General features: G+C 42.4%; 1 long non-coding RNA gene across 1 annotated transcript; it reads left to right on the top strand.

The window, feature by feature from the left end:
- Positions 1–5: 5 nt before the first annotated feature.
- Positions 6–25277, top strand: LOC140698109 (uncharacterized). Its single transcript, XR_012075570.1, has 4 exons — positions 6–281; positions 1672–1841; positions 22446–22586; positions 25009–25277. It is a non-coding gene; the product is annotated as an uncharacterized lncRNA (long non-coding RNA).
- Positions 25278–27103: the final 1826 nt, after the last annotated feature.

Genomic DNA, 27103 nt, shown 5'->3' with positions numbered 1-27103 from the left:
CTCCACATGCAGAGGAGCTGTATGGCACCACGTTTAATGAATCTCAGCTTTTTGTGTTTGTGCTACATGGGGAGGTAGCCGAGCAGCCGTGCACCGACGTATCCTTCAATCTACAAGGACTGCAGGGCCATGCAGAAGAGGATCGAGGAATTCACTGAGTTATTCTTCATCTTGCCCAAGTCCAAGTGGCTGGATGGAGCCCCCAAGAATTCTGGGGACAAGATCCCCCACCTCTGCATCCAATTAGAGGAGGACTTCATGGGACTGGAAACAGACAGCAGGTAAGTTTACCTGGAGGCCAGTCCATCCTGGCTGTGTGCCGGTTTTCTTCCCTACATCCAGAAAGTGATCAGCAAGTAAGAGGGCTGTCTTGTAACCAAGTTGGGAGGGAGGTGTAGCCCGCAGGTTTACACACAATTCAAAGCGAATCTGCCTTTGTTTCAGAGAAATCCTTTCTGGGTTAGTGTGTACACTTACTTCCGCTTTTCAGCCAGGACCATGGTGGGACCCCTGGAGTTACTGTTCAATAGATTAGCCACAGCCAGTGATGCTAGGAGCGCTGGGGAGGAGGCTGCTCTGAGCTGAGATGTACTGTAGGTCAAATGCACATCAGACCCTGAGGCTTGTCTAGTAAAAGAATGTAAAATATCTTGTTACTTCCTATATTGATTACATGTCAAAATGATAGTATTTTACATACAGTAGTTTCAGTAAGGTCTGTTCTTAAAATCAATTTCTAGTATTTGTTTTTTGTTTGTTGGTTTGTTTCTTTGTTTACTGTTTTAAATATGGCAACTAGGAAACTTTCTTTCATGGCTCTCATTTCATTTCTGTTGGGCAGCCTGACCTGGGACAGTCTCATCCCTTTGCTTATAGATGAGATGCTGAATCCCGAGAGGCAGAACGAGGCGCTGGTTGAGCTGGGGTTGGAGCCAGTGTCTCCTGCCTCCCAGGCCCAGCACCTTCACAACTCAGGCCCTCTCCCCGCCCGACAACCGCCATGCCAAGTTCGGACATCAGAAACACCGCCAGGGGCTTTCGAATGAGTTCCATAGGCAGGGAAATGTTTGTCACGGAGTATGTGACAGAGCAGGAAAAGAATCGTCCTCACTGTCTCCCTTTGATTAGGTCAACGGCCCCACTTTGCCTTGGAAGTGCATGCGAGCTCTTCTGGGCTGCCTAACCCATCACCCTCTGCTCTGATTCCCCCTGTATGTATCATGCTATCCCTCTGGCAGAAGAGTGTGAGATGCCTTTGCCGAGAGGTGGTCCCCGTTTGCTGGGGAGAGTGAGGGAAGCTGTGCCCCCCGGCCTGCTGCCTCGGGCCTTGAGTCTGGGCAGCGCTCATGGCGGTCCCACAGGTCACGGTCGGAGGACCTGGCACGTGTTGTCGGGCCCGCTGTGGAGACGGTGCTCTGTGATTCTTGAGCTTACCTAAGATCAGACCCTACTTTCTGGTTGTTGGTAAGTTGGAGGAGAAGATGCTAGAGAATTGATAAAAAGAATGTTCAGACCTGCTCTGTGAGTGAGAGGCACAGGGGACCCAAGTCCCACCTTCGAGAGCCCACCTAGCAGGCTCTGGATGAATTTTCTGTTCCTCCCGGATATAACTCTTTGGCTTAAGGAATGGGCAAGGCATTTCGTGGCCATGATCTGTACTTGTCCTCACAGGGCCCAGTGATCTGCATGCCCGCACTCCCCTTCTGCTTCTTGGAAATGAGCTGTCATGTTTATGAGCCTGGACACTGCTGAGGGCATAGCTGCCAGCACTGAGCTGCACCGAGTCTGGCTCCGTTCACCTCACATGTCACTTCCTGCCGAGGCCCCAGGCTTTAGTCAAGGTAGGTGCATCAGTGCAATGTAAGCAGGGACCACCTTCTCTCCCTGGACAGACTGGCGGGTGAGCAGTGTAAGCCTGGAGACCTGCCCCAACCCGCAGGCCAGTGCCTCCTCTTTTGTCATACGAGGCATTGGTGACATTTTTGCTCAGTAACTACTTGGCTCTGAGTCTGCAGACCCACCAGAGAATGCCAGCTTGTTTTCTTTCCTTTGGAAGTCTGTCCTTGTTATTTGGCGGAATAGCTTTGCGGATGATGTGTGCTTAGCCCATAGTGATTGACACTGTCACCGTTGTTTACCCAGAATCTCGTGTACAAAGCATGGCTCCCCGCATCAAAATACAGAGGCACATTAAACCTCCTTCCTTGTGGGTCTGTCTGTTCTTGTACCATAAGGGCTCAGCCAGCTTCTTAACGTCAGTGAGATAAAGCGACCGGTGAGCTCGGGTCAAGCACATTCTCCTCCAATCTCTTTTCCTCCATTGTTGCTTTTAATATTCCACAGTCATTAATTTTTTAAACAATGCTTTGGTGCAGGTGCAGAGCCTAATTCTCTCCTGAACTCTTGGTGGAAGTGAGTAAAACTGTCTAGCCTGAAATGCGACCACAATTTGTAGCTCAAAAGTTGCCTAGACCCATGTAGGTGGAGTTTTGGTTAGGGGCGCTGACCACGTTGGGGTCCCCCGGCAGCACCGCTCCCCTCAGGCCCCTGCCTTCCCTGGATCTGGAGGTGAGGGTGGGACTCACCTTCCCTGCGTCCTTGGCCTCACACACTCACGAAAATTCTTGTACACGCTGTCAAAATCATTTTTGTTCTTGTGTATTTCTAATTTTCTCTTGTTCCTCTTTTCCTTTCTCTTTATTCATTTTTCTCTTTTACTGCCCAGTGAGCTTGTTGTTCCATCTGAAAAGGTGGGCTGTTCACACCCTGCACTGGAAATAGCCAGATTGCCCTCTGTACTGTCTCCATGTCTTTAAAAAGCAAAAACTTCATAGCTGCCTTGATCCATGTATTATCCTAGTCATCTTTTTATTTTCTAATTTTTGGAATATTTGCTTTGTTAGCCCATCATCCACTGGAGTTTGATACCTGTTAAAATCCTTGCTTTGAGGAACCTGTTTGGTCCTCCATATATTTGGTGACAATTGCACCCTTATTAAATTAGTTTGAGTTTTTGGAAGAAGTGAGATGCGAATTGATTTAGGCGGCTGCTGAGGGATTCTTTTCATGGAGTATTTAAACTTGCAATGTCAGATTCTGCAGCATCTTGCTCGATTCCTGCTTTTACACAAACGTGCTCGGCACGCAGTTCCTGGCTGTCGCTGTGTGACGTGCGTGATGGCACTTCCTGGCCTGTGGTCACTGGTGAGAAAGTGGCAAGCACGTGTGTGGGCAGCTGCAGGGGACTCTGTTGGAGGAAGCAGTCACCGTTTTGTTATTTAATTTTTTTTTTTTTGCATTCAACTTCCCCGTGCCATTTACCTTACTTTGCCTTTATAAAGGGGCAGAAGTGGGTCTAAGATCCATGCCACTCTTTTGTTCCCTTTACGAGGCTGGTTCTTCTATCAGGAATTCATGGCCTTCTCCTAAGTAGCTGGCTCACCTGGATCTGGTGGACACAGGGACTGCTTAAGGGGACCGTAGCTTCCTCTCTGCTTCAGCCAGTGGGCATTCAGAGCCGGGTCTGTGGTTTTCCTCAGCAGCCGTGCAGGCCTCCCTGCCCCGGCCTTTATTTTAACCCATGTTGGCAGTTAATAGCTGACTCCGTGCCTGTTGCAGCTGACGTCCACCACTGACGGACTTGTCGTTAGTTTGCGGTAGTGAGTCTCAAACACCCCAGTCAACCGTGAAGGAAAATGCTTTGGCTGACCTAGGACCTTGGATTCTCACCCCTACCCTGGTTCATCTCACCCGGGGGAAGGGTTTTGCCACCACCATCATGCTGTCCCTGAGGCCTTGTTTCTCCTTTCATGCTCTGGTCCAAATGTGGACACTTCATTTTTCACTGAATTTGTCTCGCTTGAGACATGTCAGAATATCTGAATGAGTCCATCACCTTCTGGGTGGGGAACAGAACAGAAGTAACTGTTGCAAGTAGATGGAGTCTAGGCTGTCCGGATTGGCAAATGCAGGCTGGGATCTGTGATGGCCGGGCTGTGCCCTGGACACAGGCCTTTCCCATGGCTCCCGAGAGCCCAGGGGTCGGATTGAGAACAGCCTTTCCTGGGATCCTCCATCCTCACCTGCTCACTGGCAAGTGTGTCTACTAATTAGGAGCTCCCCCAGACCTCGGGCCCTTCAAAACTCAGACCACGGGAGAACCTTGAGTCCCTTCTCCTGGGCCCCCTTTGTGTAAATCCAGTGCCATCTGAGGTGACCCGTGCCAGAAGATGTCTCCCCCTCCAGGGAGCACCCTACGGAGGACTGTTAGTCAGTGCACCATGCTGTGAGCTTGTGGGGTTACGGCCGTAGTCGCTGCAGAACCAGACTTGAGATGGGCTTAACGATGGAAAAAATAGGAGTGATTCAAGGGCAGGGATTGGGTGAGGGAACAGTGGAAATTGAATGTGACCTCAAACACACAGGTGGGTGCTGAGGCTGTTACTAAAATGGGGAGCCTGGGAGGTACCTGCCAGGAATCGAATTCCAGAGTAAATTGTGGACATTTGGCATTTTTAAGATGCCATTTTTCATCCACGTTAGGACTTCAAAGAGGCACTCGTGTCTATGACCATGGGGCTCAAATGAAAGAGCCAGACTAGATATACACGTTGGGAGTCGTCATTCTTAGCTGGTGTTCACAGCCTTGCATGTGCCTGGGAGGTACCTGCCAGGAATCGAATTCCAGAGTAAATTGTGGACATTTGGCATTTTTAAGATGCCATTTTTCATCCACGTTAGGACTTCAAAGAGGCACTCGTGTCTATGAACATGGGGCTCAAATGAAAGAGCCAGACTAGATATACACGTTGGGAGTCGTCATTCTTAGCTGGTGTTCACAGCCTTGCATGTGAATTTGATCAACTCGAGAGGTTCAGACTTAGGCTTGTGGGGGCAGGGCTGGGCCTGTGTTTGAGGAAAGCCCAGACCATGCAACTTTGGTGTGTCCGTCAGCGGCATTTGCTTTTTCACACTAATGCCATTTATCTTTAAGGGGCCGGGTGGTGGGCAGGGCTAGCCTGGAAGAAATCTGAAGGGAGGTTCGTGGCCCCGTGTGTGTCTTGGGAAGATGCAGAGTCTGCACGGTCTGGGAGGTTAGACTCCTCAGAAGCTGGAGTTGGAGTGGGGAGTGGGGAGATGGTAGTCACACTCACCTGTGAGGGAGGGGAGGAGTCCTTGGAAGTCCCCACCCTACCAGAGTCACTTTCCCATGAACAGAAGGCAATTATACAGATTTTCTGAGGTAAGAAGGGATGGGTAATGAGAGGGGAGACAACTTGGGGAATGTTGCTTGGAAATTTCTGGAATAGTCTCCCTGAAAAATAGATTTAAATATACCCAGACTCTTAAGAACATTGATAGTGACTGGGGAGGAGGCAGTTATTTTTCTGACCTCCTAAGGGTAAGGCATGTATCCGGGGTTACACAGAAGATACGGGCAGTCTGTTTCGGCGGCTTGATCCTTACTGGGGGAACAGTGCAAGTTTAAAGGGGAAGAAGGGCAGCGGAGGGAAACTAGCCAGGCCCTGTGTCAGGTACCAATCGGCCGCCCTACTTGCGTGTTGCATTCTCATTCATGCCTCCCAGGTGGGCGGTGGCAGCCCTGTTTTGCAGATTGGGAAGCCTTCTCAGAGGGGTTAAGGAATTGGTCAGTTTAGTGGCTAGTAAATGCTGTAGCAGGATTCAAGCATAGCCTTGTCAGACTTCATGGGCATGTTTTCTCTACTAATTCCGGTACCTCCCTGTTATACCTGGAATGGTAAAGTGGGTCAATTTTGGAGACTTTCAGAAAACGTACGATTTAAGTGCCTCAGGACTGTTTCACAAAGCTCAGTGTTCTTTGATGCTTCTGAAGCACCGCAGTGCTTTTCGTCCGAAAGATGTTAGGTCTTAATCCTTTGACGATGACGTGGTTGCAAATGAGGTAGAGGTGCAAAACCAGACTTAGCAGCTTCTGAAGAGAAACTCTCTAGTTCTCCCTTGATCAGCATTCTTCCACGGGATGTAACTCTGCTGCAGTGTAGGCCTGAGCTTTATTTATGGAGTGAGGGTTTGATATCCAAAGTTAGCATAAAACGGTCAGATGAAGAAAATCGACGTTGACAATTTATTTTTGGGTTTCATTAGTCAAGATATACTATGAGTTAATGGTCCATATAACAAATGAAATTGAGTACAGGACATTGCATTTCTTAATTTCTATTTAGAGTTCTCTTACAGCATATGGTTGCCAGCTTTGGAACATCATCTCCACCATCAGGGCACCTGTCAGTATGTTGGTGTGATTGCATTTACACAGTGAATGTAATCTGGGCTTCCTCAGCCCCAAACACTCCAGTGCAGAATCACGGGCTGTAGCCATCTCTTAGTCATGCAAATACTTCTAAAATTATATGATGCCAGAAAAGAAAGTAGAGAGAGAGAGAGATTGCCTTTATCAAAATTCCTTTCAATTCTAACTGCAAACTGTTGTTGAGCAGCTCTGGTTTCCTTTGGATATGAATATATACATTTCTTTGCATGTAACCTGGGCTTTGGACTAGAACACCAAGCTCTTACTATCCACAAGCCACAAAAATAGTAGCCAAATTGCATATGTGTGGAATAGTTTATACTTTTTTCTGAGAAAGTATCCTTGAATTTGGGACTTTGGCTGTGATTTTTGCTTTTTGCTTCCCCCACCCTTCTTGTAATCTCCACGTGGCCCCCAAGAGTTCGTGGTCTCAAAAGAGTGGGCAAACACCCAGTTGGTCACCATGTACTGCTGCTATAGATAGAGCCCAGCCAAGCCCTAAAGGACATTATCAGAGAGGACTTCCTTGAAGAAATGGGCCCTACATTCAGTTGTGAGGACAGAGTAAAAGTCAGCCAGGAGAAGGATACAAGAATGTGGCTCTGGAGGCAGGTGTAGCCCGGGCAGTGGCCTGGAGGCTTTTGGTGTGGGGACACGGGGAGAGTGCCCTGTTTGGTCCAGGGTGGAGGTTGCCCCTGCTGGGGAGGACACTGGAGAGTGTCCTGAGTGGAGGGCTTTTGAAGAGTTTGGGTTTCACTAGAACTGACACAGTAGGCAGTGAAGGGTGTCATCAGAAAGTGACGCTCAGGAAATGTTCTTCTGGTTTTGCTTCTGATATTCTACAGACAGAAGGGTCAGGACGAGAGAGAGCAGGTATGTCTGTCCCTTTGAGATCCATCCCATCATTCATTTGTTCATAACACGTGCACTTCTGAGTGTCAAGGGGGGAACATGTTCAGCCACATTAGTAAGCAAAATGTATTTGGTTCTTGTGAGCTTAGCATTGTCAGAAGTTGAATTAGCCTAGAATGTTCTAGGAACAGAGGAACAATTTGAGGAGGTTGGAGGGAGGGAAGGCTTCCTTGGGAAACAGTCAAAATAAGCCTGGAGGCAAGTGGGAAGTAGGAGCAGGTCAGGGGGCTCCTGAGGTCACTGGGGACCTGTGTCCTGACGTGAGACTGGGCGAGCATTGTCTGGGTTGGGGCTAGAATTCCACCAGGGAGCCTCTGAAGGGTTTGAAGTGGGGTGATGTAATCAAATTTGTGATTTGGGAAGGCTGCCATGGCTCTGTGTGTGTGTGTGTGTGTGTCTGTACCGGGGAAGAGGCGGCGGGTGCCACCAAATTGGGGGGGTCATTAGAAGACCATTCACAGGCTGGAAGAGGGGCGTCGGGACTGCTTGGGGACGGCAGGGGCAGTGTGGATGCCGGATTTCCTTATGGGGAAGGCTTGTTAGCGGGGCCGTCCTAGAGGCGACTTTTGGCTGGAAGAAAACACATGGAGGCTGCCAGGTGGAATTTCCTCTTCTCTCCTTCCCTGCCTTGTGTGATGACTTTAGCTCAGCTAACTTTGGAACAGAAGAGCTAAGTTCCATGGTAGCCCAGTACTTTGCTGAGCTTGTTTGAATGAGATCTGATAGGATTTAAGTTTGTGTTCAGATCTGCATGTTCACTTAGCTTTAAACGTCCCGTCATTTCGATTTCCATAGGGGTTTTTATTCTTCATAAAGATTGCTTCCTTGGTGAGTGGAAATTTAATACAGCTGTTGTCTTTCTCAATAAAAACCTATCTTTTAAGAACTTTAATATTCAAAAGAATAGGAATATATAAAATTGTTAAAGTAAGTCTTTGGTGTAGTTTCTTTGGTTTCTGAGCTAATGTGGAGTTAGAGCCTTTGCATTACTTAGTAGCACATCCTTGTCAGTATTTAAAGAGCTGTTAGTGATCGTAACAGGCCCCACTTCTCAAAACATCATTAAACTTTGCTCTGAAATATTGATGTCATAAAGGAATTTTTTGCAGAAATCAAAAAGTTGGTTTATAATAAGCAGCATTGCTACATTTGTAAAATAACAATAGGTTCAAAATTAAGAAAGTGGAGGATAATTGATTTTTTTAAACCTGAAACATAAACTTTCTTGTGCTAATGTTGCAACTGGAAATTTTGAAAAGAAAAATCCTACTGTAATATCATCTACATGGAATACATATATGACTTTCACGTTTGAAAAGTAACTGCACAGTGGTTTTTAAAGTCAGGAGCATTCCAGCTCAGTTACTGGCAGTGGTGGTTGCTGGTTTTCAATGGAAGAGCCTAAATTTGCTTTTTTTTTTTTTTTGGTTTGTGCCTTTTTCATTTTATTAAATTGGAATTGTTTTAAAAAAAATCACAACCATTTTATCAAAGAAAACGTATGTATAAATATTTTACAAAAGAAACATTACTAAAAAAAAACATTACTTTTTTTTTTTTTTTTTGTAGTGAGAGTGTTGAGTAGTGCTTTGCCAGCATGATTTTGGGGCAATTTGGGGGCAGATGTCATGTACCAGCAGTGAGATATTTCCATGCATTTTAGTTTTCGGACATCACCAGGGCACATGTGGGTTTTGTGCCTGCAGGCTGGGATGCTGCAGGGCTCCCTGAACCATCACCGTTATGTCTTGGTGCTGCTCCAGCCAGTGAATGATTTTCTAAGTCTTGGATGTAATGTGGTCTGATGCAGATGATCAGATGTGCAGTTAAATTGCTATTACTTGAAATAAGAGTAACCTAGAAACATGGCTCTAACAATACAGGATGAGGGAGGAGAATTGGTTGAGCTGCTTACAGTGGGGCGTTTCTCAGGTGACTCCCTCAACGTGATTCTTGCCAATGTCCGCCCCAGACCTCCATGGTAGTCCTGCCGAAGCAAGCATACACTTTGCTCAGAAACGCACTGAATTTCCTTGTGCCTGTTTGTTGGCTTTTTTTGAAAGCACATCATGCCCTTTGCTTAAATGCCATCCATGCTACTCACCTCTTAAATTCATTCTTCTGGACTTCGTCCATATGTAGCTGCTGAATGGATGAACAGAATGCTGTATCTCCATGTAGTGGAACATTATTCACACATAAGAGTGAATAAACAAAAAAAAAATAAGGAGGAAAATGAAAAAACCACCTGTTCTGGGAAGTCCACCCTGACTGTTCAACCCGCCCTTTTCCCTTTGAAACCCAATCGCTTATGCTCCACTCTACTCTATTTGATAGTACTTACCAACTTCTAATAAACTTTAACGTTTTCAAAAACAAAAAAAAGAGATGCTGATACCACTTCAACATTGAAAAGCCTTGATAACATCATGTTAAGTGAAAGGAAGCAGACACAAACGGCCACATATTGTTGAATTCAGTGATCTGAAATGCCCAGAAAAGGCACATGCAGAAGCAGAAAGCAGGTGATGGTTGCAAGGGGTTGGGTGGAGGGGGATTAGGGAGTGACTGCTAGTGACAAGGGGATTCTTTTGGGGTGATGAAGTGTTCTGGAAATAGATGGTGGTGAGGGCTGCACAACCGTGAGAGTGCAGAAGACTGCTGAGCGCTGTTTCTGGGAGGCCTGTGGTTGGGATGGCTTTATTTTTTTCTCATCCTGCAATGTGAAGTGTCATCTTGTGCTGAGGCCGTTCTACTCGTGTGAGTGGTGAGACTCAGAGACTTTGCAGAGTCATGTTTCTTATTGTCCCCTTTCTAAGTGTAGGCAACATAGGTTTAAGCCTGAGAAAGTGCTCCATATGCAGAAATGTCTTTCAGTTTTTCATGGTGTAAAAATCTTGAGAGCTTTTTCATCATTGAGGACAATCTGTAGGGGGAAATAGCCCGTGAAGCCTGGGTGAGACTGGGAAGAGTCACGCTTCCCTCCCAGACATGGGTGGGGATTTCACCCCCGTTCAGGTAGTGAAGGGCACAGACGCGTGAGCAGAGTTGACACTCGTGAATATTTACATGTATCCACTGCTTCATCTTGGATATTAATTTCAAGCTGAGTCAGTTTGTGGCGGCAGCCTCATCCTACATCAGGAATCTATAGTATCTGCTCTTTGAGGTGAAGACCTGGCAGACATGATTATTTAACAGTCTCCCTTGAATTGATATCTCACATTCCTTTGTCAAAAGCAAAACAGCAGGAATACAGACATCCTTTAATGCCAATGTGACCTGGAATGGATTTAGTCTCTGTGCCTCAGTGGCCTTATCTTCGGGTGGGGAAGATGATAACAGTGCTTCCCTCAGAGGGGCTGGTGAGGGGAGAGTGACAAGCACAAATGGAGGACTTACAGGCGATTCTCATGAATGACCGAATTTAGTGCTTTCAGCCTGGTGAGGCCTCAGGGGCAGAGATGACAAAACAGAGCAGTCCTAGCTGGAGCTCGATCCGGGTTTGCAGCTGTTATGATCAGTATCACCACTGTGGGTTATCGGGTAGTTTTAAGACTTGGTAATATGAATTCATGAATAATGTTAGAAGACTAGACAACTCAGATCCAGTTTACAAAGTTCTCATGATTTCCTCTGAGAAATGGATGGTTTCTTACCCATCTTAAATCTGAGATGAGTCTCTTAAAAAATTCTATATTCCTCCATCTCTTTGTTTTAATTCTCCATTTCTTAAAAGCAAAGTTTTTAAATGGAGTTATTGGGGACTGAACTGAGGTCCTCATGCATGCTAAGCACATACTCTCCCAAATGAGGTATAATCTCCTCCCTGAGTTTTTTTAAACTTTTCTTTCTTAGTATTCAGGGCTTCAAGGCCTCTAATTCTTTTTCTGGAGACTTGTGCATGAACCTGTGAATCTATAATTAATGGACAAAACTTGGTTTATTAAAAAATTCAGTAGAATATTCTGCAATCCATCCAAAAGTAAATGCTCATTGAGTTAAAATGTTTCTCCTTTAAGATGATTTCTCCTTTTTGGTCTAGCTTAATTTATTAACAGCCATCCTTATCATCATAATGACCAAAGTCGCTCTGAGTGGACACCTACCTAAGGCTAAAATGATTTCCTCATGTTTTATTTCATAGCAGGTGTTTGAGGGTAGGTATATGTGTCTCCTTTTTTGCAGCTGAGGGATTGAGAGATGGAGCAGCTTGTCCCAAATCACACGCAGCTGGTGGTGGATAGCTCGGTGCTGGAACCCAGGCTGCACAGGATGCATTCTTAATTGTTCCTCTAATCAGCCTCCCGTTGAGTGGTTACCCGAATTCCTGTGACTCCATAAATGGCCGATTTTAGTGATCTCAGCCTGATGAGGACTTCAAAGGAGAGACACCAGTGAAAATGTGAGACAGAGTGGCATAAATTAAAATTGCACACTTTCACAAATGTTTAATTCTCAGGTAATTACATAAAAAGTTACTTTTTTTTATTTTAGTGCTCTGTAAGCACTAAAAACAAAACATTCAACATAATTATTGTGCAAAAGTAAAGTGGGCTTTGAAAGTCCAACCACTGCTAATGATGTTACTTATTTTTCTCTAGTGGCCCTTATTGACAGAAATACTTACAAATACTGAATTGGTCTTATGTAGTATTAATATGGAAGAAAAGATTGTCAGTGAGTATTGTAAGTGAAATATTGACTCTTTTCTTTTCTGGTGATTAATATGTAAGTTGTTTTCATGTCTTAAGTACATTTCCTTATTTGTGAAATTTGAGTAATATCGTGTAACTTGTCTGACTGTGAGAGTTAGACGCCTTGCATACAAAGAACCCAAGAGGTGCTTAATAAAACTGTGCTGACACAATGACAGATATTTTAGAATGATCAACTCTGAATACTAAAGAATGTCGCTATTTCTGATGCATATTCAATATGTGTGTATAAATGATATATTTGAAAATGTTTTAAAGTAACAAGGATTTATTTTTTTATGCAGTATGAAGTTTTAATATAATCTGTATCATTATATTGAGACAGGGACTAGGTAAATTGCCTTACTCAGACGACATTGAAGATTATTTACACAGAATATGTATCATTACAACTCAGAATTCATGGTGCCATGTAACCATCCACTCAGAATTTTAATTTCCTGGGTTTCTCACCAGATCCATTAAGCTTAGTAAAATCCACATTGATCATTGTCAGGGAATAAACTTCTCTCTTTTGCGATTAAAGAAAATTTTGATTTTTTTCCTACACTCTTAACAGGTTTAAAACATCAAAATATTGATTTGACATGTCGCATTTTTAATAAAGAAAATAAAGCTCATGCTGTTTTATTACGTAAATAAATGTTTTTGTATTTCAACAAACTTGTATGTTTTCCTGGCTTTTTGAGAAGTATTTTGCAAGACAGATAACCTACTATTGGAAAAATACAAACGTGACTTTAATGAATATAAGCCTAGTACAGATCTGTTGGTTTTTGCTACAGTGCAAGACATGAGGCCCAGGAGAGCTTTGCTGCCAATAGCCAGGAGGACAGATCCCATGTCTCAGTTTCCACACCTGTAAAATGAAGTGGCTGGACTGGATTCTTTCCTCTTCTAAGATGATTTTCCATGAGCTTATTCTTCTGTTTATATTCAGGAGTTTAGCAATATCAGATTAAATACTGAATACCCTTCCTTTCCCCCGAAGCAAAGTTCAGTATGTGCTAAATAAGCTTTTAGTTATCTGATTCTCGTTTCTGATACTACAGGCAATTTTTGTGTTGCATGTTTCCCGGAAGCCTGGAATGTCTTTTTAGCCATAGGTGGCGCTGTTGCATCTTCTTAAAGTCTTAACTTTTCTGTTTGTAAAAGAAGGCTTAAACAACGTTATTTTAATTTCTTTGCTTAATGCTTCAGAAGAGCACAATGTCCATTATGTCTGTCTACATGGAAAAATTATTCTGCTTATATTCTAGTTTTATTCTGTTATCTCGCTGTGAACATTTCAGACTTGCTGTTCAAACAATGGCAAAATCGGACTTTTCTTCCAGTGTTAGAAACCAGTGAGCCGGGGTTTTATAAAACAGCTAGAAGCGGCCTCTGGAGCACCTTAAAGCTGAAAAGTGTACTGAGTTCCCTGAGTATTGACTCCGCCACTGTGTGTTAATTTGTGGTATGAGATTTGGTACATATAGAAAGGGGTGTAGTTTTTTGACTTGCGTTTGCGTGCACGCGCTGCCACTGAGCCAAGTGAGCCTGAGTCAGTTCGTTTTGAGTTTTTCCCTCGTCTGTGAGATGGGGACATTTGTATCAGCTTTGTAGAATTGTGAGAATTAGAAATTACGGAAAGTGTATACCACAATGGGTATGTCAGAAACTTTAGCTGCTGTTTTGTGTGAAGCCATAATTTGAGAGTCTTTGGCAATTACTAAAAAACAGGAAAATAAGAAAAGCTGATTTTATGATGAAAGATATTTGAGGAGATTCCATAGTTCCTAAACCCCTAATTAAGCATCAGCAGAGTCAGGACAGTTACACAGTCACCCTGAACCAATGTTAAGCCACAGAATTATTTGTTACTTCATATGTGTTGGGGCTTAAGGGGATCCAATACTTATACACATGTTGTCTCCAGCAGCCAAGTGAGAGATGACACAAAAGAGTAGACAGGCGATAAATGTATTCTTGTTACTGATGAAGCCACGTTCTCCATGAACTTCAGGGCTGTGGGAAAATGTGTGTCTTGATACGTGTCCTTGAAGTGGAGATTCACCCTGTCCCATGTAGCTCTGGGCCACAGCGAGCCTTCCTTTGAGGGGACCTGCCCCTTCATGCACAGGGCTGTCCTGCGATGGAGCTGAGCATCCCAGGTGCTTCCCAATGGTGATCAACACTGGAGTGAAAGGAAGGGTTTCAAATACCCTGCTTGTCTTCTCGGACTCACACCTCACTTTGTTAGTGTGATGAATGCTAACTGTGGGCCAGGGACCAGGGGTGTGAATGGAGAAGCACTCTCGATGGCCCAAAGGAGTGGTTAGGAGGCATCCCCTCCCTTGGTTTAAACAGTTGGTGGGATGGAAGAGAAGTGTTTTCCCCAAGAGTTTGTAAAAGGAGAAATAAGGATTTTCTTTGGGACTTAGACTAGCCAGGAAACACATAAGACGATTAGAAGGGAGACCTGTAAATCACTTTGATATTAAGTTGACATTTGTTGAACACCGAAAATGTGCTACATTCTTTTCTGAGAGTTTTACAGAAATGAATCCTTCTATCTTCTCAACAAGCGAGTAAGGGTAGTTGGATTGTTATCCCAGTTTTACAGTGTGGAAATTGAGGCACACAGAGGGTAAGTAAGTTGGCAAAATCACAGAACTAGTAAGTGGCCAGAGCTGGTATTTAAACCCTGGCTGTTGGGTTTTGAGGCTCCCAGAGATGGGCTTTGGGTGTTTAGCGTTATCGGCATCCCTGAATCTTTGTACCTCTGTGCATCAGTTAGCCCAGAAATGACTGGGAAAGGAGAGTTACACAGGCGCTAATGGTCGTGTCTCGGCCACTGTGCACAGAGAGTGCACTGTGATTGGCGTTAATTGTCTTCTGCGCAGTAGATCTGTTCGTATAACAGAAATTTAGTCCATTCAGTTAATCTAGAAACCCTTCCTGCTCTGTTTCTGTCCATGCTTGCCATGTGACTGCCTGCCCATGATTGAGCCGTGGAGGAGAAAATGTACTCATGGTTGAACTCTGATATTTCAGTCTGGTTCATAGATTCACGTCTTCTTTTACATTAATAATTTAAGTTTCTGGTTTTCTTGCATCAGTGTTTCATGAGTTTGGTTAATGTTAAATGACTCCATGGGAGCCCAGGGGTGCTGATGGTATAATTTCTGAGCACGTCATGGCACTTCTACCCAAGCAGACCTGGCTGGAGAATTTCCGCCTTCCTCACTGATTTCCCCCAAAAGCAGGGTCCTCTCCCACCACTGGATGTGAATTTGGGAGCTCTCTGAGTAGGCCAGAGAGGCGAAGTCCACCAATTATAAAATGATGAAGAACCTGGAAGTGGGTTTAATAGAAGAAATGGGCTTCCAGGTAGTCAGATGGGCTGTTCGAGTGCATTTGGTGAAAAGCTGTCCAGCGTCCATGGTTGAGCTGTTGCTTTGCTGTTGAAAAGTCTGGATTAGATGAAGGGATTTTAAAAAGCAGAAACGAGTGATTTCAGGTGCTACGTCCACACGTTAGAAGTGATAGATGACCGCCTGTGTGAGGCATAGAAAGAGTGTTACAAACTTCATAAAATAACTTTAAAAGCTCTGCCATCTGAGTGCACCTCATATGGGGTCCAGTTCATCACTGGTCACGTTGAGAGGGCAAATAATTGATGATGGCAGAAAGGGGACGGGGGCATCAAAAAGGTCTCAGTCATTTTCCCTTTTTAAAGAATGCAGCACAGTGTATTATAATTGAGCTTGTTTTTCATTGAAAAATTTTTAGTGTTTTCTGGGACTCCCCAGTGCCCCAAGGTTCCATGCAGCTGGGTGTCCCCTCAGAGCAGCATGTCAGCGCTTACCCTGGGCTGACGTGGTGTCACGGGGAGCAGGACGGTCAGCGTCCCCGGCTCCTCCGAGCTCCGTCTCCTCATCCGCAGTGCCGGGTTTCTCATCCGTGTCTACTTAATAGGGTTGTTGAGAATCACACGTGATGCTTCAGGTGTGACTTGTGGTTGTCTCTGTGATTGGCATATAGTCAATATTTGATAGAAACATTTGTTTGTTTAGTATAATTGTAGCACCTAGATTGCAATGGTTTTTAGTCTGCATTTTGTTTATAACTTTATTCTTATTTTTAAATATGCACTTATTTTTATTTATTTTTTTGGAGAGACTGGGGACTGAAGCCAGGACATTGTGCATGCTAAGCAGGTGCTCTACAACTGAGTAATACACACCCTCCTTTTCTGCACTTGAAAGTAAATATTGCTATACACAAAATAGCTCTTAAACACCATCATGAGACCTAGTCTCTTTATTGACAATTGAACACGTATGCTATTTCAATAGGAATAAATGTTGTTGAGACATACATTTCTGAATCTGTTAATGTGCTTAAAAACGATCATAGGTAGTGGTAAACACGAATCTTTGATCCAGTAATTCTTAGGGTCTGTTTTGCTATCAAGGGAAATTGCATTCTACAGAGAAGGCTAATTGAGTCTCTTTGATATTTGCATGGTTTAGCAGATGATAGAGGCTTTCAAAAGCTGACAGTTTTGTATTTTAAACTAACTACAAAGTTAACTTCTACAAGTTGTAAGTACTAAGCTTGTGAAGTGCCCAGTAGTCCAGGGAGTATGTGTCTGTGTCTGTGTGAAAGTTTGTGTTTGTGATTTCAGGAAGTTAGAAAGAATTTCCATATAGAATTCTGCTACCTTTCTCCTCCAGTTCAAGATATAGGCATATATTTACACAAATAAATTGATATTCTTTTGCCATTTGGCATATTGGGAATAAGACTTCCTAATACTTGTTTCAGAAGGGTTGGGGAGTATGAGCTTAGGAAATGGGAGGAGATAGAGGCAGGGAGGTTCTTTACACTTTGTGCAGAATGAGAAACAGTAGCTTTTCTTTTTTCTTCTAAAGCAAACTGGCACTGAATTGTAACTTACTATTACTCAGAATTGCTTTTCTGATCAGATACAATTACCTCAGATTTTTTAAGGCAACATGAATGATGAAATGTGTTGTAGCAGTTATCTTTAAAAGTAGTTTTATTTTTCAAGTAAAAGGCAATAGCCTGTTGTTTCTTCCAGCGGTACAAGAAATTCTCGTTGATCTATCTACATGATCTATGTGATTAGTTTCTTTGGATTTTTTTCTTTCAAGTGCTTGTTTCATTGTGGTTTGAGTGAATGTTTAAAATTTCTGGATTTTAATCTTTAGAACATGCTGATTTATCAGAACTGTTAAAAACCTGATTGTTCTTTGCTCCTTGTTTGGTGGGACACCCTATTGATTTCTGTTGTCTGTTAAAGAGGGAAATTCTTCCTGTAGCCTGCAGATCATTAAGTGAATGGTTTGCAGTGTGCCTTTAAAATTATTTGAATGCATTGAGCATGTTTGTCCAGTGAATTTTGAATTGACTCATTGTAATGAGTTTGCTTTGGTTCTGTGGCTTTTGCTCCTCTCCACAAGAATTTGAATTCTCTGTTGCATTTTGTATACGTGTTCTTAACAGGGGAAGAAATTTTGCATTATTTACAGAGGTGGATTTTCCTATCCCCTCTGAATCCCTTCTATAATTGATACAATAAAAATCTGTTATTGCAGTGCATAATTATTTCATAAAATATTTTTTGGCATAATCAGAAACAATGACAAAGAATGATAATAAAAAATACGAAAACCTTCCTTCCTTTGAAGAATAGAAATCAGGTGGTCAGACTCACGCATGCTTTGTGCCCGACACTCTTACACTCCTGTCATTGTGTATCATGATTCGGAGATGCAGTTGCTTCAGGTTTATAGATTTTTGCTTTAACATTTGTGTTGAATTCTTTCTCCAGGCTGATGTTTCCTGTTGGGTTTGTGGAAAGAGTAGAAGGGAAACAAATGCTTTGTTTTGCTTTCAGGAGGCCTGAGTTGATGAGAAAAGAGTTGAGGGTGGGCTGAGGAAAATAGTGACACCCCCTCTCCTTCTGGCTGAAATTGATAAACAAAGAAATCAATTAAGTGTATCAGTATTTGACCAATAGAAGATAGCAAGCTCAAACTGGCTAGAAATGCCCAATGGAAATTACTGAATTCACCTACAGAATGAGGTGCTTTACCATGTAGAATCAGCTTAGAGCAATCAGAAAAATCAGTAATTTTATGAGATATAAAAGGAACATTGTATCTTTTATTTCTGAAACTTTTCTACGATAAGTTGTGTAGAGCTAAAATTAAGTATCAAGCACCAGGAGTAAAGAGGGTGGGTGGTTCTGTAGGATCGTTATTCTCGGATGTGCCTAGACCCTGCTAGAGTGGCTGAAATCGCAGGAAAATACACACATCCAGGATTTGTCATCCTAGGGTGTCCTCCATAAAGGTTCCATGTGGGAGCCCATGATTGGGTTAACAAATTGTAACACACCCCAGTCGCCTGTGAACTTTAAGAGGAAAAAAATATGCTTAGAAACTGCTTTGCAAGCAAGTGCCTGTGCATCCTCACTCCAGTCTCCTTGCATTAAGAAGCAGAGACAATGCTTTGCTTGTATATTTGAGGTTTTAGATAGCACTCTGCTAGTTGCAAAGCAAGGACCGAGACCCTCAGGTATAAACGCTGGGCTTGTGTGCTGTTAGATAGTCTGTTATCCCCAAAACTAGGACCTGGCTTGTCTGGTGGTCTGCATTGTAATGAACATATCTAAAAATGAACCTTGTTCCCCTCACCCCATGACTTCCCTAAAGATACACTAATCCTTTTTACTCATTGTGTATTCTACAATCTCTGCCTCATCCTGCCTTTCCTGAATTTCCTCCTTACTATCTCACAACTGTTAATGAATTTTTCCTTTGATTATACACAATAAATATGGGAGCATTTGAGAGGCTCATGGAGTTGGCTCCCTACTCCCTCTCGGTTTCTTGAGTTTTTCCACAGAGACTTGAATAATCATTCCCTGTCGGTAAGACTTCTGCCAGCCAGAACCCACAGTTCCAGGTGAGAAGGATGCAGGCTTTATCTCTCCTACCCGAGGGAGAGAGAGAAGAGAATTGAGATCTGCTCCCCCGTGGTCCCTTCCTGCCCCAGGGCCACTCCAGTTCACTTGCAGCCTTCTGGCCTCTGCTCTCAGGGCCTCTGTCCCAGGACTGAACACAGCCTTTTCTTCCCTTGTCAACATTTCCTGTGCCTTTCAGAAGTTGGTCTCTTCTCTGCAATTCAACCCTGGCAGATGTGATGGTGGTCAGCGTGCTGGTGAGCAGACCTTTGGTGACTCCCAGGAGCCATGCTGATTCTCCTGAGTCTCTCAATCGGGGTTACAGAACAGTCGAGCACCGAAGGAAGCCCATTCACATGAGGTCAACAGGGCATTTCATCACTTTCATTGTGTTTTTAAATTTTCGTTGGAGAAATTATTTGTAGCAAACTTTTCCAGATATTCGGCCGCTTGCTTTCCTCACCACCATTTCCTTGTTGGCTCTGGTGCTTGTTTTACTAACCAGGTTTCTTCTCTGGTCATTTCTAGCAGCTGGGCTTGCCGAAACCTTGATCTGCATTTGAAGCAGAATGCTTCTTCGTGATGTGGAACTGATTTTCGTATTTCTGAATATTTCTTGTACACTCAGCAACTGTTTCAAGTGAAATGCTCTTTTCCAATTTTGGTTAACTCACATTTGCTGATCTCCTGCTTTCATGCTGAAGGCAGTTTCTTCTTCCTCTAATAAAAGTTAGCAATTTGCAATTACTATGGAAGGTACTGGCCCGAGGTGCTTTTGTTCTTAACAGTTTTAATACAATTCACCCATTAAAATGTACAGCGGTTTTTACTCTATGCCCAGAATTGTGCATCCCATTCTAGCTTAGAATATTTTCATCCCCCCAACAGGAAGGCCCGTATGCATAAGCAGTCATTCCCATCTTCCCCATCCTCCCCCAGCCCCAAGGAGCCACTTTTCTCTCTCTGTGGATTTGCCTGTGCTGGACATTTCATGTAAATCGAGTCACTTCATGTAAGTGGAACCGTCTATTGTGACTGACTTCTTTCACATTGAGTAACGTTTTCAATGTTTGTCCACGTTGTGGCCTGAGTCACTATTGTATGCTTTGCTATCGCTGCATAACATTCCACTGTATGGCTTGGCCCCACTGTTTACCCATTCATCAGGTGATAGGCATTTCGGTTGTTTCTGCTTTTTGGCTGTGATGAGTAGTGTCGCCGTGAACACTCATGTGGGATTTTTTATGTCGATATTTGTTTTCAGTTCTTTTACGTGTGTGCCCAGACAGCAGAATTGCTGGGTCATTCAGAAACCAAATGTTCAACTCTCTGAGGACCTGCCAGGTATTGTTCCAAAATGGCCACTCTGTGTTACATCCTCACCAGCAAGGGCTGTGAGCTCCGCTTCCTCTTTGTCCTCATTAGTGCTTGTTACACTTTTTTTTCAATATAACCTATTGTTGTGAATGTGAAGTGGTTTCTCCTAGTGGTTTTGACTTGATTTCCCTTACAACTAATGATATTGAACATCGTTTCATTGTGCTTATTGGCCATTTGTGTATTTTCCTTGAAAAATACCTTTTCAGATCCTTTATTCACCTTTTAATTGAGTTGCTTTTTATTGTTGAGCTGTAGGTTTTTTTTTTTTTTCATTTGGAGATACAAATTCCTAATCAGATAAATGATTTGAAAAGCTTTTCTCCTGTGTGTTGTTTTTCACTTTCTGGATGGTGACTTTTGAAGCAAAGTTTGAAATTTTGATGAACTCCAATTTATCTCTGTTTTCTTTGTTCCTTGTGCTTTTGGGGTATTATTTAAAATCTGAGGTATTTTATTTAAACTTTTATATACAAAATAACTTAATTCTTAGGACCGTTCTAGGAGATGGGTGCGGTTGTTGTCCCCAGTCTATGGATAGGAGACTGAGATGCAGAAAATTTCACTGAAATGTCAGTGTCACAGCTACCCAGTTTCTGTGGGAGGTCAGAACCTCATGTTTGTCCCAAGCATCTGTGCTCTTCACCACCATGCTCCACTACTGTCTGGAATCGTTAATAAAAACGTCTTTCCTTTTTTGATTTCTTGTTAGTTCTTTTCTCATTGGGGACCACATCTCATTTTCCTTTCGGATATCAGTGTAGATTTATTTTAGGTCTCATGTAGGCAGTAGCATTGCTATCAGTTAACTTCTTTATTCCTCACTCTCTAGTGATGATTGTTGCTAGTTGACCTAATCAAGTCATGCTTCAGTCTTTCCTGCTCATGACACTAAAAACAGTCATGACTTACAGAATGCTCAAAGAAGAAAGTATTTGATTAATTTTATTTTGCTACCCAATCAAACCAATCAAATAAAAACCCCTGTGTCGACATAGATTATAAGCCCTCCAGAATAGGGTCACTGTCTTCCTTGTGTTTCATTGGTTTGGTCACAGTGTCTGGATAGTGCCTTGCTGTCCAGCAGTTTTGTGAGGATACGGTGCTCGTGAATCATTGTAAGGACAGAATTTTGACAACAGACTGTGTTGTTCATTTCACACAGGGAAAGACAATATAGAAATACTGCTCAGATCTGTTTTAAAATTAAGCTTGGAATTTTGAGAAAAATTCAACAAACCGTACAAAGATCTTTTTCACTAATTTTAAATCTATCTTAGACACATTATGGTTACATAGTAGAGTTACTTATCAAGTAGATTTGACAAGAGGAGTGTATTATTGATTATTTGTTTTAGTTGAAATATTCTACCTGGGATAAATTAATGAGTGCCCATAAATGAACAAATATATTTGTATTTCTATGCAACTTGGGAGCAGACTTCATATGTTTCTATGTAATATATATGACTGTGTGTTTTAATCTGTCTGTCAGTTTTTTTATAGTTTTTCAGCAATGTTTTAATTTTAGATTTTTTCTAATATATTCACTCCCGATACTACGGCAGTTTGTACTGTGTATCCTATCTTATGCATGGGATTCCACTGTCTCCTCAGTGAGGAATTTCCTCTCCTATTGAGTTAATCTCAGATTTAAAGGAACTGTTGTTTCTAGGCCTTTGCTCTCCATGTGTTTGCAGTTGGCTGTCAATCAGGATTTTCCCTTTGGGTTTTCATTGTTCAATTAGAACTTTTGAAAATGACTGTTAATATAATTCACCGGTCTCCCTAGAAACTTGATGTGTTTGTGCTTTTCATTTTTCAATTTATCAAAATTTTAAATGCACACTTGTTTTTAAGTAGTCTTTTTTCACTTAATATTTGTTTATTTTTTATACTTAAAATAAATTTTTCCCAATGAATGAATTGGTGTGCATATTTTAAAAGATACATTACTTTTTATTTTTCTTATTCTAACAGGTATATTCATTTTACAGAATTTAGAAAATAAGGATAAACACAGTTATATCTTAAAAATGGCCTCTAATCTCATCTGGAGATACATTTGTAAGGTTTGAAATTGAGAATTACAAGTCCTCTCACGTTGTTCTTCTTTTTCAAATACGTTTTGGTTACTAAGACCCTCAAATTCCCATATGTATTGCAGCAGCAGCTAGTCATTTACTGCAGAGAAGCCCGCTGGGATTGTGATCGAGACCACGTTGAATATACGGATCGCTCTGGGGAGCACTGCCATCCCAAGAGTGCTGTCATTTTATCCAGGAATGTGTGTGGTGTGTCTGTCCAGGTATTTTGGTCTTCTTTAATTTTTTTTCAAAAATGCAAAGAGTTTACATAGTATTATTTTACTTTATTTTTTTGCATTTATACTGAGGAGATGTGTGCAAGGTACCGAGATTAGAATTGTATTATAGCCCCGCAACTTGCTGCCACCATCGACGCTGTGGTCTTTCTTTTCCCTCTGCAAAATCTTGCACAAAATAGGAATTAAGTAACTCTCTCTTGAATGAATGATTATATGATTGCTGGATGATGCTTGAGAGTTCTTTGATGATGTCTTTTTCCCAGAATTCCCCTCTTCTTAACTATGCCCTTTCTCTTCCTTTCCTCCGGCCTGGGTTTCAGCCTGCCTGTGGCATTGATTTTCCTTGTCTGTGGACTCTTCCTTTCACTAGTTTGCGATAATGTTACATGTGGGCTGTGGAAACCTGCTAGATGTCAAGAAAGAGCAAATCCATTGCATGCTAGTATTTTTAGAGTGTGTTATTGCATTTTCGATAGAAATTACATCAGGCTGACACATTGAGCCATCCCCTGAGCTCTTTTCGCCTTCCTACAGGTGATACTGCTCTCGTTGCTGCATGTGCCCTTCCCCCAGACTTGGTTTTGGAGTTGAGTAAGTCACCATCACTGAAGCCCTCTCTTTAAAAGATGAAAAGAACATTTGCTCCTTCTCCCTGGTTGGGGACTTGGATGAGATGAGGTACCAGATAAAGAATGGAGCCCCATCTCATTCTGACCACCGTTCTTTCCATTCCTTTCTACAGAGGAAAAGAGTACAATTCAAAAATATAAAGATTGTGAGCTAATGAGATAGACAAGACAACCGATCATTTGTTAAATACCCTTTCATGCCAGAAACAAATGTATTATACACACAAAAAGCACATAAATCTCGGTAGTACTGTGGTCACAAACATTGGTCAGAATTCGAGTCCTTCTCTGGAGTGACCAGTCCTGTGAGATGGAGAAATGGTAGGTCGGCTTAGCCTCTCCTGGACTTGTTTTCTGTCCTGCAGAGACGGGGCTTGCTAGGCGTCCCTCACCCGTAGAGGTACTGTGGGTTGTAAAAGATGCGTGTGTTCAGCCTGAGCACAGCTGCTCGTTCCTCATAAGTGCAGGATAGCATAGCTTTTGCAGTGACGGCTATATGACCGCCCCGTGTAGACTCTCAGTGCTCCGAAGGGATGCCTTGTGGTTTGGAGATGGGATTCTCACTTCTGTAAATACCCAAGGATTGTGTTATTGGGCCCTGCGGATTTAAATCTATTCTTTAAAAAGTACATATTGTAGATACATTTTTCAAGCATGCATGCTTTTTTTTCATTTATTATTTATAGTTCTACCCTCCCATCTCTTGGTGTGACTTTTTATGGAATCCAGGAGACTGTCCTAAGCCACCTGCCTCTTCACACTTCTCCTTGGTGGTTTTCTTCCCTGACTAGAGGAGGGTTTTGCATAGGAAATTTTCTTTGTTCCCCTTTTCTTGGAGTCTCTCTGTTTGTCTGCCCATCTCTCACCTGTACATCTGTCCATTTATCTACCCACTCATTCTTCTGACTTGTTCCAAGGAGCATTTCAGGCAGCTTACAGAAGAACAGATACCAAATAAACAGGTGAGAAAATGGGGCCAAGTTCAGACAGTGAGGCTAGGAGGCGAGCCTGTGTGAGGGTTGCAGGCGTGAGACACACGCCTCTGCCTTGTGACTTATAAGATCGACAGCAACAGTGTCCCTGAGGCTCCCAGCAGACACAGGGAAGCAGGGTTTGTGGGAGATGCTCACTGGCTGTGAAATAAATAAGTGGCTTAGGAGAAGCCCAGCCTTTCCAGGTACTAAGGCTTAGGAGAATATTTTGAATGTCTTCCAAAATCAGATTATTGCATCTTTTCTTTTTCAGAGTTCTATGTATAGTTGGTTTACATTCTATACCTGGAAATTTCCCCAAAACTGCTTCCCACATGAGTCCCATGGCTCGGGAATAGGGTGGTTCTGCTCATTGACGGGTGTTGGCCAGAAACAGAAAATGACAACCTCAAAGGAGCCTGGAATTTGTCAGTTATGTTTTGTCAGTGCTGTAGATTTCAGAAAATTCTTTCACTGTTTCTCTCCATCTGAGGTGGCAGCATGCTCTCTTACCAGCATCAGGAGCTCAGGGCCACGGGATGGTGGGGGCTGACTGCACTGCCGTCAAGGCAGCTAAAGTAGTCACTACAGGCGTGTTGCTTTTACATAGTGCATTTCATGTTCTTTAATAGGTTTCAACAGGTAGTCAATTAACTGTGTTAATTAACATTTAATAAATATGATGCTTTGTTGAAAAGACAGTTATAGGCAGAATATAAGTTGTGAACACTTTAGAAACGGTTTCATTACTGAAATTTCAGTAGGGAAGAATCAGTTTATCTTATTTATACCTCTCTTTTACAGTAACAAAGAAACAAGACAGAAAAAGCAGAGGATGATTTCTTTTCTTCCTCTCGGCTTGCAGGTGCCCTCACCTCGAGTGGCATCCATCCAGACACCAGCACTGACACTGGCCATGCTCAGAACTGACTCAGCCCTGAAGACACAAGTGACAAATAGAAGGGGGCCACGCCCTGCTACAGCGGGTGCTCTCACTTTGTGGGTCCTTATGTAACTGTGTGGTGTTATTCAGGATCGCCCGTTCTACTTTGTGTGACGTTGCTACGGTTTCTCCTAGTTATTTGTTTCTGTAATTACTCGTGTATTTTTTTCAATGTGTGGTACTAGACATCTAAAAATGCTTTTTTCAGATGAAAAATAATGTGTATTTAATATAAAAGTCTGAAAAAACTGTCAAAAAGGTCTATCCTGGTCCCAGTACTCAGAGATAATAATGAACACTTTAACGTCTATTTTCTGTTCTTTTCATCAGTGTGTATTACTTCTGTCATAAAAACCAGCGAGCACTCTGTGCTTGTTTACTGTGTGGAGACCTCCATTTTCCATTCGGCTAATTACATGTTTTTCTACAATATTCTATCTCCCCTGGCATGATTTTTAATGACCAGTATATCATTCTGTCTTGTGGAGGAATCGTCCATTATACTTAGGACTAAATAAACTTTTAAATTCCAAGTATACTTAACTGAAATACTGAAAAGAGAACTGTGGTGGTACCGAAAGGCCTGTACATCCCTTCCCATTTTTCCCTGAGAGTAAAAACTGCTGACAAAGTGGTGTATATATTTCATGACTTAATGCCTATGTCATATATATATACACATACATACACGTATATGAGAAATCTATGTATATGTGTGTGTATATATGCTTTATTGAAAAATAAGGCCATACTGTAAGTTTTCTGCAGCTTGCTTTATTCACTCAGGGTTATATCATAGTCGTCGTCCCCCTCCAGACTCACCTGGTCCTTTCAGATAGAATGGAGGGGTCTCCGGATGTGCAGGTGTGGTCTCTTATGTAAGGACACCTTTTGTGGGAGAGTACTTTGGACAAGCACATGGACCACGCCGAAACGCCGGAACTTTAGTGCCCAAAGCTCGCCATGATTTACCGCATCATTGTCTTGATGGTGGACACTTAAGTTTTCTCCATTTTCCACTGTCAGAAAGGGTGTTTGACTGGCATCCTTCTTGTACAAACATTCCTGTGATCTTGTATGAGTATTCCTTTAGTAAAGGTTTCTGGAAATTTAGTCCTTGGATGTGACAACTACATACATCACAGGCTCCTTTCAAGTGACTCTAGAATTTCCTTCTCCTGTGGGGAATGAAAAGATGTAGAATAACTTATGTAACCAATTCTCTATCGCTGGATATGATTTCACTTCAGCTTTTCTTCCCACCATTGTAAACAGTGCTGTATAAATGCTCTGATGAGTACATATTTTGAACTGATTTTTTTCTAAATGAAATTATTCCTAAAAGTGGAGTTCAGTCTGCATGTACACAGGTTTTTCAGAGTTTATATATCCACTGACATGTCGTCCTCCAAAAAGATTGCTCACAGTTTGTTCTCTCAAAGATGGACTCTAGCTAGAATATCTTTGAAAATATTTGTCAATATGATGAGCAAAAGTGCTTTTTCATTGTTTTAGTTTGCACTTGATGACCAGTGAGGTATTGAGCATTTTCCACTAATTAGCCATCTGACTTTTAAAAAGTGAATGATCCCTTTTGTCCTTTGCACACATTTAAGTCAGGGAGCTCCTTGTTGCTTTGTGACAGCTCTTTGTATGTTATGAACATTAATCCCTTGTGTTCATCAACATGTATCACAGAGCTTTTTCTTGTCATTTCTTGCCTTTCATTTTGTTCAGTAGGTTCATTTTTGTTGTGGCCCAAAATAATCTTAAGATTATAAATGTCTTCTTTTTGAGTTTTATCCTTGATATTATTCTTAGAAATACTTTCTTATAATGGTATAAAACTCTTCTGTAGGTTTTTTTAATCTCTGAGATGGAGATGATAATGGTACTTGGTATCGTGAGGAGAAGTTGAATTAATAGGAGCAAAGAGTTGTATTTGCTGTTATTACT

The sequence above is a fragment of the Vicugna pacos genome, chromosome 9 (genome assembly GCF_048564905.1).
Source record: "Vicugna pacos chromosome 9, VicPac4, whole genome shotgun sequence".
In the NCBI taxonomy this organism is placed as follows: domain Eukaryota; kingdom Metazoa; phylum Chordata; class Mammalia; order Artiodactyla; family Camelidae; genus Vicugna; species Vicugna pacos.
The sequence above is the reverse complement of the archived record's forward strand: the minus strand, read 5'-3'. Positions and strand labels throughout refer to the sequence as shown.